Source organism: Manacus candei, unplaced genomic scaffold (genome assembly GCF_025592945.1).
Source record: "Manacus candei isolate 608988 ecotype Guabito, Panama unplaced genomic scaffold, ASM2559294v1 h1tg000014l, whole genome shotgun sequence".
NCBI lineage: Eukaryota > Metazoa > Chordata > Aves > Passeriformes > Pipridae > Manacus > Manacus candei.
Genome location: NW_026138062.1, coordinates 64,740,149 through 64,752,704, shown reverse-complemented (window position 1 = coordinate 64,752,704; position 12,556 = coordinate 64,740,149). Strand labels below are relative to the sequence as shown.

At 42.4% G+C, this 12,556-nt stretch overlaps 1 protein-coding gene and 1 long non-coding RNA gene across 2 annotated transcripts in view; both read right to left on the bottom strand.

Annotated features, from left to right (window-relative positions):
- The window catches only part of PHLDB2 (pleckstrin homology like domain family B member 2), a 74,761-nt gene extending 73,419 nt beyond the window's left edge, over positions 1–1,342 (bottom strand). The window contains exon 1 of the mRNA XM_051779982.1: positions 1,173–1,342. The gene's annotated coding sequence lies outside the window, so the exon portion shown is untranslated. The remainder of the gene's footprint in view (positions 1–1,172) is intronic.
- Positions 1,343–8,766: 7,424 nt separating this feature from the next.
- LOC127467751 (uncharacterized) overlaps positions 8,767–12,556 on the bottom strand; it is a 41,474-nt gene continuing 37,684 nt past the window's right edge. Inside the window, exons 2-3 of the long non-coding RNA XR_007903278.1 lie at positions 11,315–11,464; positions 8,767–8,929 (exon numbers count right to left, since the gene is read on the bottom strand). This is a non-coding gene — a long non-coding RNA (uncharacterized LOC127467751). The remainder of the gene's footprint in view (positions 8,930–11,314; positions 11,465–12,556) is intronic.

The window sequence follows — 12,556 nt, the reverse complement described above, 5'->3', positions numbered from 1 at the left end:
CAGATGGCCCCCAAATGTGGAATTATGTCCCATTAACAGCACAAAGGATGACACAGTATCGCTACTACTTTCTCACACTAGTAGGGGCAGAGTAAGATGCAGAGATATATTTTAGCCTCAGATTTCTGTTTCTTTTTCCTCCTAACAGAGGAAGGATTATAAGCAACTGCAAAATGCAAATTATAACCATTCTCTCCCTACGAAGCCTCTACTTAAAATTGCCTTAAATGCTTAGACAAAATATACTAAACCCGATGATAAACATCCTGAAGATGCATGAATACACAAGGTAAAATCAACCTAAACCAAAATAGAAATCAAGTGAAAACCGACCATCTAGCTTCCCCACTGCACTTGCACCCCCTTCAACAAAATCCTAAAAGTATTACAGGGTAGTAGAGAATGTCACAGAATGGAATACAGTCATACACTGGGCTGGGCAGTCAACACAAAGGAAGAGCAGGTCTCCCATCAGAATATGCAGGGGAAGGGGGAGGTAGTTCAGCATCTCCCAACAGGTTTTTAACTGATGGGTGCTGTCAAAATCTGGCTCCTGAGGCCAGGACACCTTCTGTACCAGGGAGCTTGTTGGTGTGCAAGGCACTGTGAGGTAGGATGTGGCACATGCCCATCATATACGCCCTGTGCCAGATTAATCCGTGTCCTGTCCTTCCCTTTCCTCCTTATGTCAGCCCCATTTTGGGTTACCCTGGGGAATAACGGGGGACCATGCCCAGCCATCCTACTGGTAACGCTGTTTCCCTCTGCCTGCTCTTGGGTGTGCCACCTTCCTCACAGAGTCTGTCGTCATGCTAGTTACAGGATTGGGCTCTGGCAGGCAGGGCAGGGGATGAAACTGGGAGGGCTCCAGATGACTTCAGCCTCTGTGCAGGCTGCAAACTGCTGGAAGAGCTTTTGGTACCATGATCTTTGTGTAAAGGAAGTAAAGCACTTGGGTACTTCAGATTCAAAGCTTCGCACCTCTCCACCCGCCCAGCCTGCGGCAGCTGGGAACCCTGCACTTTAACCAGAAGCTAAAGATTTACAGAGCAGCACCCAGCTAACAGTACAAGGTAAGCTGAGAAGCAAATAAACACAGAGATTTTGGGAATACGAGTAGTTTGGAAATGCTATTTTACAGGAGCTGGACCATGAGAAGTCTGCTGACTTACGCACATATCCTTGTCTACGCTGCTCGCTGGAGAGCGTCCGTTCCCATCCCACAGCACTGTTCCTGGTAGCCTGGGTAGCCTGTTTGCCACAAAACCCTGTATGTGCTCTTCACTCTGGGCCTGCACTGGTGTGGCCGTGACACCACATGCTTCCCATGAAATTTCCACTGACTGATGTAGGATTAGGCCCACAGGAAGTAATAAAATATGCTTGCTGATCCCACAGTATCACAGGAAATTAACATATGACAATATTTAACACATTGTTTTAATAAATTATAATTTTGTACTGTAGTTTAAAGACCACTGTGAAGTCTGAGATAGGAAGCTGGGAGTAGTCTGGCTTCTTTTTCATAATGCCTTGTTTGCACGTTGCTTTTTTTTTTCTTTCTCTTTGTACTACTGAAACCTTACAGCACTCAGGGGGAGGCATCCCAGTGCTGGTGAGCAACAATCTTCATTTTGGTTGCAGGCTTCCCAAACCATCCTGTGAACTAGAAGCCCATTCTAACCAAGAAGAGAAATGCACTATCTCAGTGATACGCTTTGCTAACAGGACATAAATTACTGAGCAACATGAAATGGGGACACAAAACTAGCCCATAGGAGCCAGGCGATTAGTGCATAAGGAGAGAGAAGGGCTGACAGCAGATCCTCATTAAACTTAGGAACAGTTTGTCATTAGCATGTTTTCTTAAACCTCAGAATTTTAACGGGAGATAAATGCTTCTTTCTGCCTCCGATCTCCTCTTTAGTTAACGGAGGTTTCAGGTTCCCCCTCCCCCTTCATTTCTGGAGAGGCTGCCAAGTTTTCCCAGAGCTAAAAGCAACAACTTTCTGTTAAACGTTACTTCATGCTTCTGGTATTAATCTAATAGGAGGCTGGATGGGGAGGAGGGGGAAGCAGCAATGAAAGCTGATTTCCTGCCGTGCAGTGGGAAATCCATAGAAAATTCAGATTTAACACTAATTTTAACAGCTGGATGACTGCTTTGGCTTTTACTCGCCATAGGAACATACAACTGCATACTATTTTTTTGTTACAAAAAGAAAACAGATGTCAAGCAAAAGGCAAAATAATAAGTAGGCTTGTATTTGTAAATACCCTGATTAAACCATCCTATTCAACTATGCTAGAAATATCAACAAATTTTGAAAATTACCTCTCATTTCTGTTAACATTTCTAATAAGAATGTTTATGGAAACAGAAAATATCCAAGGAAATCGTCTTGCTAATAAGCAGTTCAACAAATATTTACTTGGGAAGTGGTCCAGTGACCACTTTGAAAAGAGTATTAGTGGGTTTGAGAATCACACAATCAGGGCATTGAAATAAATCTCCTTGATGGAGGTGAAAAAAATCAAAACAAAAGGAGCAGATTGTGAATACTCAAAATATAAGTCAGAGACAGCAGTCCTGAGCACTTTATGGCCATAGACAACATACCCCACAAAACTGTTAGCAGCACCTCTCTCAGGCATGCAGCACACCAGTGGATAACTTCTTATATTCAGCCTCCATTCTCTAGATAAGTTCTTTATTAAGAAGGCCTTGTCTATTTATTCCGATAATAATTGTTTGGAGGGTGATGGCCACAAATATAGTCCTTTATCTTGACTAGTAAAATAGTGGTTGTTTTTGTCTTTCAGTGCTTGTTGCTCAGCCTTTGCTCCACCTGTTTCTCACACACCATATGGCTCAAATACTGACATATTGCAGAAGATTTTTTTTTACATTGATGCAAAGAAAGCTTAATACGGTACACATGCTGAAACTGAAGGCTGTTTTGGAGATGAAGCAGGGCTGTAGCTTGTTTGTGCATACTGAGTATCCAAGGAAGGACCCTTACTGCAGATTATCTTGATTATAAAGCTTTACCTGCCCGCTGATGCGTGCAATCAACAGAACATGGCAGCTGGTTTTTATGTCTCTAGCTGCAGCCAGCTGTTAGACTGAAAGTGTTAATCACCCTTTTCATCGGTCCCAGGCTTGCATTAAGCAAACTGGAAGACGCTCAGGGGTAGTGATGTCTGAAAAATCCCAGAAGCTAACACCCAAAACGTGAAGTAGAAGTTACGCTATGTGAGCTGGAAAGCTTCTCGTGGGGCAGATAAGCACAGGACTGGAATATTTGATAGCCTGAAGTACTTATGGGCAGGAGAGACAAGAAATGAAAGCCTTGAAAACAAGAGACAGCATGAGAAAAGTTCCTGTGGATGTCATGTTAGGAAGAAGTTTTAACAGATGAAGCTTCTTAGGGGTCTTGAATAAGCAGAGACCTCTAAAAAGAAATTGTTTCCAGTTTCTTTATTCTGTGTTCCTAAACCTCAGGACACTACGCAAAGTTTTTAAGTCAGCAGGACCATTGCCATTGCACCCTCTGTACTCCAAAAATTCCAGCTGGTATCAGGTTTTCCTTGTAATGGAAACAAGCTGGCAGAACTTCAAAGTCTTGATAACAGTTTATACAGAGAAGGGACAGCAACAGTTTGTTATACTTCACTATTAAAAATCTTGTTTTCACCTCTCTTTTTTCTTTCTTTTTTCTTTTTAATTTGTTTTTTTCGAGCAGTTGGATAGAATATGGCAGTGAAATGGTGCCACTTGTATCTGGTCGCAGCTCAGGAAGAGAATGTCAAAATGTAGCTGTACTGGAATTTGTCTGGGAAATGCTATCTAAGAGCTCAACTTTCATCAAATATGCCATTGCCAGGGGCTGTGAGCACCATGAAATCACTGAGCTCAGTTGGACAGCTTTTAAATGGCTGAAAAACTGAAATGGAAGCTTTGAAAAATAGGGATATATGAGTATCCGATCTATTTTTTTATTGGAAATCACAGAAATCGCACCACTGTGATAAACATTGTCTTAAGGCAGCACAAACACTCCAAAGAACATATGAAACTGAGTGAAGATAACACTTTAAATAAATTTGCTTTTGATTAACAAACGCAGTTCAAACAATTCCCTCTGAGTCTTAATGTTGTATCTTTTCTAATTTTCGACCCCAGTAAGATTGTAGTTCCAGTTTCCAGGCTGTCCTAACTTTCCATGTAGTACCAAATGGCATATGAAGAATGTTAACGCAGTGGTCTGTGCCACTTTGCAAAGATTTAAGAATTATGCTGGGGCTCACAGTAACCAAAGGCTGAGTATCCATATAAAGAAGACATTTTTACTTCTCTGGAAAAAAAATGTTTCTCTTTTAAAAGTATTACAGTCCCTCATTTCTTTTCTTCCTCCTTTACTTCTTCTCTGATCATGTGCAACAGTAGAAACGGCCTTTGTTAGCTTTTTCTGGGCTGGCAAGAAGCCCAAAGATCCAGCTGACAAAAACCTCAAGTCAGCAAATCCAATGTGAAGAATGTCCTTTTCAGAGTCCCTGTTTCACAGTCTCCCTGTCACGGAACACCTCAATAGCAGCACACAGCAGAGCCTTGCCTGGCCCTTCCTTACAAGGTGAATTATCCTTACCCTGTTCCTCATGCTTAAGTAATTAGCTCTTGTAACCCACCCGTGTCTGCCCAGCATTTGTATGCTGAGCTCTGGGGGAGACTGATGTGACAGCATCGGGCCAAAACGAAGCTCCCATCAGTGGGTTCAAGGAGCCATTGCAAGGCTCAGTGGGTTGGCCCCTGTCCCTCCCACCCCTCATTACATCTGAAGCACAGCACCCTGCACTCAGAGGCAAGCAGCCTGAGAAGGCTGTGTTACCCTAGAAGAGGTACGGTCGGCAAAAGCTCCCCAAGTTAAGTATGTGTGCTGCTGTAATCCTCACCTGCTACAGGATCACTGGGTTTGCACCAAAATTTCTGACACAAAAGAGTCAAGGACTTCACAGAAGCTACAATGGTCAGCAGTCAGAAAAACAACTGCTGTGAACAAACTCAAAGGTCTGTCTCATGCATCAGTTGAATAAGGTGAATTTTGATTTTTTTTTTTTCCCAAAGGAATTCAATGGTATTTAAAGAAATAAAGAACACAGTAAATAAGGACTTCACTGAGTGGGACAACAATCTGTACTACAGCTTCGCAGCACGGAAGTGGTTCATCCTGCAGCCACAGCATTTCATATAATATCAAAATAAGCACTTATTTCTCATGCAGTTTTCTTTCCTGAGCCTTTCCTTAGTGGACACAAGTGAACACCGTGCTTTCTGCTCTTTCTCCTCCCCTTTCCTCAGTGGTCCTTTGGTATTTACCTCCTCTCATTTTGGATTTCCTGTCTCTACCCTAGGGAAAGGATTTTCCTGTGAGAAAAAATGTCACATTGCTGCTCTGCCTGGATGCCAATAGTCCAAGCCTATCCTCCATCTGAAGCAAAGCTCTCATCTACCTGCTATCACAATAGTACTGCTCTTAGATTTTCTTCTTTTTTTTTTTTTCTCAGATTTCATTTGGAACTAGCTTTAGGTCCTTAATAGAGCTGCTATTTCCATTTATTAAGTTAAGATGGATGCAGCTGTTTTGGGTAAGTGAAGACCTAAACTGGACTAAATCTCAAAATAAAAACCGAGCATCTTTTTGAAAGCACACCTACTCTCTATAGGGTCCTGCATAGCACATATCTTTTTGGGTACTATATCTGATGTTTTGCTCTGAGAGGGGGAGAAAAGCATGCTCCATATCTCTTCTGCACATGTACAGACAGCAGGGCACAGCAACTCTGCTAGAAGCATCCAGATATGGTGATATTTAACATACACAGCTGTTTCTGAAATTACAGAAGGTGGTTTTGCATGAGAGGACAAATATCCCTGGCAATTCACACCTAATTATTCATGGAAATAAAAGTCACCAGCAGGATGTGAGAGGAAAAAAAGCTCTGCATCTGAGCAGTGAAAATCCCAGGGTATGTTTCTGCTCAGATGGTTGGGACCCAAAACTTGCTCCACCTAAAACACAGATCAGAGTTTTTTCTCTTTTTCCAGTGACCAAAGAGACCAATAAACCTTTAGTCTCTGGACTGGGTCATGGCCAAGGCTGCTGAACCCTCAGTTGCCTTGCTGACAGGTTTTGGAAGTGCTTGGGAAGGACAAGCTCTGGCTCTGGAGAGGCTAGAAGACAACAGAAATGTGCCATGAAGACAGAAGAGCAGCTTCTGAAAGCTCAGCAGGTATTGTGTTTATGTGCATGCATGTGCAAGTGCAAGGTGTGCATCCTGCACTGAGTGTATGTAACACCAGCATACACATAGCCATGCTGAAGTCTGGCTAAAAATGGGGTAGGATACATTGCTTAGTGCATTTTTGTTTAGAGGCCTTCAGGGTGTTTGGTGCTTAGGATGTTGACAATGCCTTAGATTTCTTTGCTATCCTCTTGTGGTATGTGATAAGAGATGCTAGATTGGCATGATTGCAACAGCCTGACTGTGACAAACAACAGTCTGTGGGTTGTACTGTACCTCTTAAAGCTGTTATAGAGCATCGGGGAGTGTTTTGTGGCTTGTGGTATATGCAGAATGGGTGATTTGTAGACCTTTTGGGTCTAACCAGCTATTACCTCTGCACTTGTGAGGCATTGGATTGGATGGCCCTGGTGGCTTATTCCATGTACAGTGCGTGATATCTCACACTGCTCACTATTTTATGAGAAATAAATTATTGCATTGATTATATTCTCACTTTGAAAGTTGATGAAAAACTTCTTTAATACATATGAAAGAATGTCTGGAGGTAATGCATTTTGGAAAGCCCAGAAAAGCCAGTAGTCTGACCAGTGCATCACCAGAGAGCTAGCTGGGGTTCAGAGGAATGCAGCAGAATTACATGCAGCCTGGCTTCGGTTTTAGCTTGAACCCATTTGCTTTTCATTTTCTGCAATGAAAGTATAAGAAGAATCTAAATCTACACTTAGTGATCATTCGTGGAACTAATGAAAGTCAGATGCAGACAGTGCTTTAATAAAAGTCAGACTCAGTTGCACGGGAAATTATGTGGAGCCTGCAGACACTTTTAAACCAGGGGAAATATCTGTGGAAGGGACAGTTTGGATGGTCTTGAACTTTGTCTCAGTTGCAGCCCAAACTCATAATGTTAGAAATCTCTTAAGGTCAGGCTTATAAACAGACTGTCAAAAGTTCGGGGTTTTTATAAATAAAGACATAAGGAACAACCTTTCTGTCATAGCCAGACAACCTACTCACATGCTAAATGTAGTCAGCAAAGCAAACATTGTGCAAAAAATCTGGTGTCTTCTAAGCAATAAGATAGGTGAATAACCAAGTAAAGCTCTTTCAGTGGAGAGAGCATGTGGGACACTGCTCAAAAAATCAAGGTGAACTGTGAGCAAATTGACTGTATAATAGGGAGAAAAAGCAAACCTCCAAAGCCAAGTGTAAGTCTCACTTTGCCAAGTTCTGCAGCAAGTAAATATTCCTATGTAGAAAGCTCCAGTAGAATTGACTTAAGCCAGGTGGGCCTAGTTTGAGTTTTATTCTGATCTGGCCTTTCCCTTCTGGTTGATGTTCATTTGTATTTTCCACACCAAAATCTGAAGTTTCATTCCATATAAAAGATAAATTTGCTTAACTACAGTTAGAAGCAGAGATACCTGCTTCTTTGCCACTGCAATAATGAGGAGATCCATAAAGCATTGCCACATTCTACCTGGTCAGTACTTTTGTGTCATTTGACTCTTGCAGACAGACAGATGTTGGAAACTGGTACTGCATTTTTCTGATACAAAGCCTTCTGATTTCAGAGCAACTCCTTAAACACAAGTTCTCACATATCAGTGACAATTCAGGGCAGATAACACCTTGCTTGCTTGGAACTCCAGGTGCCAGACTTCTGAAAACTCAGCTTTTATTCAGTCAGGTAGAAAGTATTTGTTTGGCTGTGACTTTCTTGATGCCTTCTCTGCATGCTGCCCTGATGTCTTTCTGGTTTCTCTTACACATGAACAATATTCAGCCACCTGCATGTTAACTCTGCCTGTTATCAAACCCTCCACCTACGCAACACATTCTTAAACAGCTTTGTGTGTACCCTCATTTTCGGGGTGGTGGCTCCTATTGTTTCAGCTATCTATTCCCTAAAGCCTAATTGCACTTTGCAGTTGACTTAAATGAAAGGTGGTTGTTACACCCACTACCTTCAGCAACTGCCAGCATCACAAGATGAGCATTTTTAGTACCCAGGCAAGCCATTGTGTTTGTGTGCCTCAGAACTGCTCAACAGGACACTAACCACTGATGGCAAGTTTTCTCAGACACACAGATCGCTTCCCATGAAACTGCTAGAGCTGCAGAACACATTCCTCTATATTCCTACAGTAGAGAAGCTCTGTGTTTAAATGCAGCAGCTCCCTTTTCCTTGACAAAGGTAGAATCTGTTCCACTCTTCTTCCTGCTCTTTAAATCATTCTCGTCTCTCCAACAAATTCAATTTTCCAGTTAAATATGCCAACAGGCTGCTCTATTTGCTGAAAAATCTGGATTTTGCCTTAGCTGTAGATTCATACCTTTGAAACACAACTCTACACATTTCAAAATTAACCCATATTGTCAGCTAGCCTTAATGTGGTAAGACAGAGTAGTCAGAGTATCTTGGGGAATAAAGACATTTTTACCTTTTGGTCAAAGCTGGCATTTTTGGCAATGAGTAGAAGCTGGTTTCATACTCTGGAAAGCTCTTGACAATGAGACACCCACATTCAAGTTCCTGATGTATTCATCTGAGCAGGTGTGGAGTAAAAACCTCTGCTCCAACTTGGGCAGAACTTTTAAGTGGGATCCTATGTCAGGTCAGTGCCTGATACCAGAAAAAAAAAGGTTCACGAATTAAAACATCCCATTAGCATCCAAAAGCAAACATTAACATAACTGAGTTAACAGGAAAAATATATACGTAAAAAAGAGAGGAACATTTCAAACAGTTCTCCTTTCACTCCAGCAGGGAATAAACAAATTTCAAGCCTCTGACACTGCTTAGGACCAAACATTGTACTCCAGCAGTAACAGAACCACAGCATTAGCACCAGTGGAGTTTGGGCAGAAACCTTTAAGGTTCCACTGTTCACAGGGTATTTCCAGACTTTTGGGTGGTTCTTCAGATATGAGTCTCCTAGGAGCCAACTTGGCACTCCACAGCTTGTTCAGTTTTTTTTTACTTCCTTTGCTTCCTGGGCAAAAGCTGATGTGTGATGGAACAGGGACTACTGGCCCTTGCAGAACTTCCCAAAGCATGGGATGGTGCTCTGAGCACAGCAGCAAGTTCTCCTCCCTGTGGTGCAGCTGATCCCCCACCCTGATCCTGCCCTTTGCAATCATCTCCTTTAAGCACAGCTTCTGAATGCTGAACTCTAGGCTGGGCCAGCTCCAAGGCTGAGGAACAATCCCCGTTTGCCTAATGACACCAGCCTTGCCTAGAACAGGGATGTCCTCTCTCTGACCCACTTGACAGAGGAAATTTATCAGCTTTGGAGCTTTTCCACTTTAAACAGAGAGACTTGCTTCAATGCTGCTTGCCAAGACCTGCTGCACAAAGCACACAAAGGAGCACAGTGTCATGGAAATAAATGAGCCACTTCCTTGGGATTCTTCAGCCTGGTGGGTCGTGCCCTGGCAGGTACCTCACCTGGCACCTGTTTCTGCCAACCAACAGGTCATTACCCAGAGGCAACACACTATTGAGAACAGGCACAAGCTGTTCACAGGAACAAAGAAAACTGAATGTATAGGCAGGCTTTGGAAATCCCATGAAATTTTTACCTGATGAATGACGAGCAGATCACAAAAATGCTTAAATACTTCTGGGAAGTACCAGATCCCATAACTACTCCATCCCAGGAAATTGCATCATCACTAGGCAGAGGAGTCACGCTACCTCTTGCTTTTTACTCTGTGGCTTGATGAGTCTTTCCTTCCTTTTCTGACCAGATCATGACCTCACATCCACATGTGAGGTGGAGAGCCTCTCTGTGTCAATTCTTTAACTGGATAAGCCAATTATCCTACACAGGAGGTGTAAATTTGAGCAGCCTCAGGAAAGGGCTCATGCCGAAGTGATACCCCTGCTTCCTGGCCAAGAGGTGGGCACTGACACAACTCAGAAGAGAACAGCAATTCCCCCATACATAAAGACACAATACAGGTGCCTGAGCTCAAACCATGAATCCTGGTTTCAAATAATCCCTTATTTCAAATCTGTAAGCATACATTCAGCTTGGGAGAGCACAGGAATTTTTGGCACATTTTTGTTCCTGTCAACAGCCTTTCCATGGCTTTTTACTCTCTCTACAATATGTAATGGCTAGTAAGCCCCATTTTAAACACTTGGACTAAGACTTGGAATTGCAGTGCGAGCCCTTGCTTTTAGTTAGGTATGTTGCAAATCATTGTTCCCATGCTGCTGTTGTCCAAAATGACGTATGCTACTGCTGTGTAGACCCACAAAAGATTCACAAGGTGACTGACAGCTGGAAATTTTCTAACTTTCAAGCAATCATTTCTCTTTTAACAAGATTCTAAAAATACACTTTGATATGTTTCTAAAAGAAAGTTTAAAAAAGCATGGAAGTAATATCACATAGAAACTTCAAAACTTAGTACAGAGCTCTGATCTGTGGGGCTAATGGTAAAGTACACATGAGAGCCAATGTCACATATCTACTTTAAAGCATGAGGTACTAATACTTCTCTCTGAAAAGGTATGTACATTTCCCAACCTAAGTTCAGAAGCCTTCAGTGAAACATCCTATATTCAGCATGAGGCACATGTCCCTTTACTGGCTAGTTCATCCTTGACTTTTGAAATTCACAAAATCCTAAACTGTCAAATAGAACCCTTAATGCGTATATTTTTACAGTAGCCCTGAATGCATATATTTGTATCTGCTCTTTTTGTAACAATACAGTGCTCCTCAAGGAATGGCTGACAAAGCATGGATCCTTACTATGCTTTTAAAATGGGCAGTCTAGGAGAGAGTGAGCTTTTGCTATTCAGTCATGCATGAGCTGGCAGAGGAGAAGAGGTAACAAAACCAGCTGTTCAACTTAGCTGGCTTGGCAACACACTGTCCCCATAATTAGCTGTGCCCTCTGCAACCTCTTATTAGGCCAGCTGACCTAAGAAACATCAACATTTCCTCAGACCTGAAATGTGTAGAGCCCCAGTCAAGAAATGGCATGAGCTCACCTTCACAGCGACGTGGTAAGTCCTCAGTGTGAATGACCCGCACTCCTCAAGTTTAGTTGTCGCTTTCCAAAAGCTGGGGTCGGGACACAGGACTTCATTGATGAAGACATGCTAAACCTTGTCGGGCTCAGAGCACACACACCAAGGCTGCTGGAAGGCAGAATAACCATACAGTCAAAGCCAAGTCACACTGATATTGTACGGAGCGTATTTGGAGGCTTGGCCTCAATTAGCATATAAATTAAGTGGTACACGCAGTCGCAGCTTGCCAGAAAATGAGACAGAATAATCTCCCCAATTTGGCAGCTCTCTAGAGCATTTAGTTTGTGAATGAAGAGCCAGGCACACTCGGAAGCCAAGCTGGGTCCACAGCTTCCAGCCAATTGACTTTACATGGTGAAAGCAGGTCTTGAGAAGGCGTGAAGCAGCCCCATGCTTTTTTCTGCTCTTAAACTAAGTTTCTATTATAGGAAAGTGACTTTAAAGATACGAATCACCGTTCCAGTAGACTGATAGCATTTCACCTATTGCATCCACAGGCCCAGATGAGCTGTGGTATGGCTCGCCCGCTGCAGGCTTGATTTTATTCCAAGTGAAGAAGAAGGAACGGAAAGTTCACAGGAAAAACGATACAGAAAAGATGTGACCACGTAGCTGCTGAGCTTTTACACAGGCAGAAATTTTACTTGGGGATCTTTATTAGGGTAAAGAATAAGGACACACAAACTGGCACACAAGAGCACAGAGGGAATGAGTAGATGTGTTTATTTTTATAGCCTACACAAGCCTTTTAGGGTGTTTCAATTGAAAGAGAGGGAAGAAGGCTTGTGTTTTTGTGCAGATGCCTTTCACATTCATTAGATTTTAGTTTCTCTTTAAATATTTTCAGTTGTCAGGGGCTCAGCTCAGACGCAAAAGCAAGGAAGTGTAAGCACAAAGGCATGCAGATTTTTCCAAGAGCAGTGCAGTCTTGCTCCTATAGCTACATAGTCTGCTTTAGGGACCATTTAATTTCTAGGAGAGAAAGCACGACAGATTTAAAAATAGGTAAAATGTACAGGGGAAAATCAGTGTTGGGCACGAATGGTCTTTTTTTCTTAATACTTTAAACTCTGGTTTAAATAGAGTGCCTTGAAAAATAAAATCCACAGTCAAGCCTAGTCTGACTATATGCATAGCTGTATCTTATTCTCCATCCTGGGACAAATGCTTCTATTCATTATAGGGCAGGAATGACAAGAA